We start from the raw sequence: 1,997 nt of genomic DNA, 5'->3' as shown, positions 1-1,997 counted from the left end.
TTTAGAATAAAATAATAAATAAATTATAAATAAACATCCTAAAATATAATTATAGTCTAATATAAATCTTAAAATATCTTTCAAATTTAAAACACTATATGAAATGTCATTAACTAAAGTATATGATCTTATCAAAATACAAGCTCAAAACTTAAATATTAAAAAAAATATCTAAATATTAAATGCCTACATGAAAATTTGTCATCAATCATCAAAATTCGCAAAAACTTGTTAAGTCCTCAACATTAGAAGCCATTAGTTTCAACTTTAACAGAATATAAGTTCATGAACAATTAAGAAACTGTTTCAATTTTCAAAACACTTTCAACCTCTTGGTAACAAATAAAATGAATAAGTTACCTCAATTCTCTTGTAACTCCTGGTCTGGGGACTGCAGGGGACATTCTTTGCTTTAGTAAACGGTTTATCAATGATGACTTTCCAACATTAGGGTATCCAACTATTCCAGCTCGAACCAGTGACATGAATAATTCACTTCAACTTAGTTATATTCATTTGAAACAAGTACTAAAGAGTGAGAATAGTGTAAAACTAAGAAAAATAAACTTATTTTTGTAAAATGAAAAACACAAGAAACAGCCTAAAGATTATACACAGCAATCAGATAGATTATTTTGGTTATGCAATTTACTGAACCAAACTTTCACTCAAACAATGTGTTTCACTATATTTATATCATTTAGGAGTTATAAGAATGTTGCAACAGAGAAAGAAGTACAAAATTACTACCCATTCGGTTTAAATTATGTTTTCCTGGTATAGATATTAGAGAAGGAAAGGAATTCTTTTGAGCAATAAGAGAAATTCTTTTGCCAAATAATTATTAAAGGAATGACACAACTAAAATTGACACTTAATTGTTACATAACCCACTGGACGAGGAAACAGTCCTTTAGCTCTGCATTTAATAATTAATATTTACATCGGCTGCTAATTCCTTTGCTAACCGGCCTAGCTTCATTGTACCCTTTGCAATACATACAACACAGAATTAAGTCTGTGGCATGTGAAACTTCCTAACATGAGGTCAAGAGCTAGAAAGAAATTAATTTATAGTAGCAGCAGCATAACAAATCCATATTTAGCAATAATTTCAACAACAGTTACCTATTCCATAGTCAAGTGCAAAACCTGTTCGATTCATATCAATTTATATTTTTTTTCTTATTCATTAGAACAAAGATACATAGTAATGCAATGCAGCAAACTGAATTACCCATGACATTATCAGTCTACAACTTCTATGTATATATCATCTGCAATAAAAGGAAAAAGTGAAAAACCCAGTAAGCAGTGCCACTAACCTTCAACGGAGAGCAGGACGAGGACCACGGCGAGCGGCGAGACGAATGGATGGACGACGTGCCGAGCTAAAACAGAGTCTGGGTTTGGGACAGGGGAAAGAGGAAGCCGCGGAGGCGCCGACAACCACGACCGCCGGCGGCGGAACCGTTGAAGAAGTTAGGGTTTGATTTGGGTTTTGAAATTTGAACTTTGAAGAGAATGGCTTTGCTTTCCCTTTCTTTGCTGGGGGAAGGGCCGTGGGGGTGAGGTTTCGTTTTTTTGTTTTTAAATTAAGCAAACGGCGTCGTTTTTTAAGAACCAGCCGGTTCCCGGTCCGGTCCAACCGGCCGGTTCTCAAATTTTAAGCGGTTTTCAAATTTACGGTTTTAGACATCGGATTGAATCATTTTCATCACCGGTTTTTTATTGGACGCAAAACGCAAACAGCGTCGTTTTAAAGAACCGGCCGGTTCCAGATTCGGTCCAACCTGCCGGTTCTTGGCCGGTTCAACATTTGTAGGCGGTTTTTAAATTTACGGTTTTGAACATTGGATCGGACCATTTTCATTATCGATTTCTGATTGAACCGGTTCAACTGGCCAACCCGATCCGATTTTTAGAACCATAAAAAAATAGATTTTTAACCGATTAACTAAAACCAAAACAAAATTTTAATTTTAATTTTTTAGATT

At 34.7% G+C, this 1,997-nt stretch overlaps 1 protein-coding gene across 8 annotated transcripts in view; it reads right to left on the bottom strand.

Annotated features, from left to right (window-relative positions):
* The window catches only part of LOC107613208 (flotillin-like protein 3), a 5,268-nt gene extending 3,728 nt beyond the window's left edge, over positions 1 to 1,540 (bottom strand). For 3 of the 8 annotated variants that reach the window (XM_016315101.2, XM_016315100.2, XM_016315102.2), the window contains exons 1-2: positions 1,326 to 1,540; positions 361 to 501 (exon numbers count right to left, since the gene is read on the bottom strand). The gene's annotated coding sequence lies outside the window, so the exon portion shown is untranslated. The remainder of the gene's footprint in view (positions 1 to 360; positions 502 to 1,325) is intronic. The other 5 variants (XM_021110070.1, XM_016315103.2, XM_021110071.1 and 2 more) reach the window with 2 other exon arrangements.

This window comes from Arachis ipaensis, chromosome B08 (genome assembly GCF_000816755.2).
Source record: "Arachis ipaensis cultivar K30076 chromosome B08, Araip1.1, whole genome shotgun sequence".
Lineage (NCBI taxonomy): Eukaryota > Viridiplantae > Streptophyta > Magnoliopsida > Fabales > Fabaceae > Arachis > Arachis ipaensis.
The sequence above is the reverse complement of the archived record's forward strand: the minus strand, read 5'-3'. Positions and strand labels throughout refer to the sequence as shown.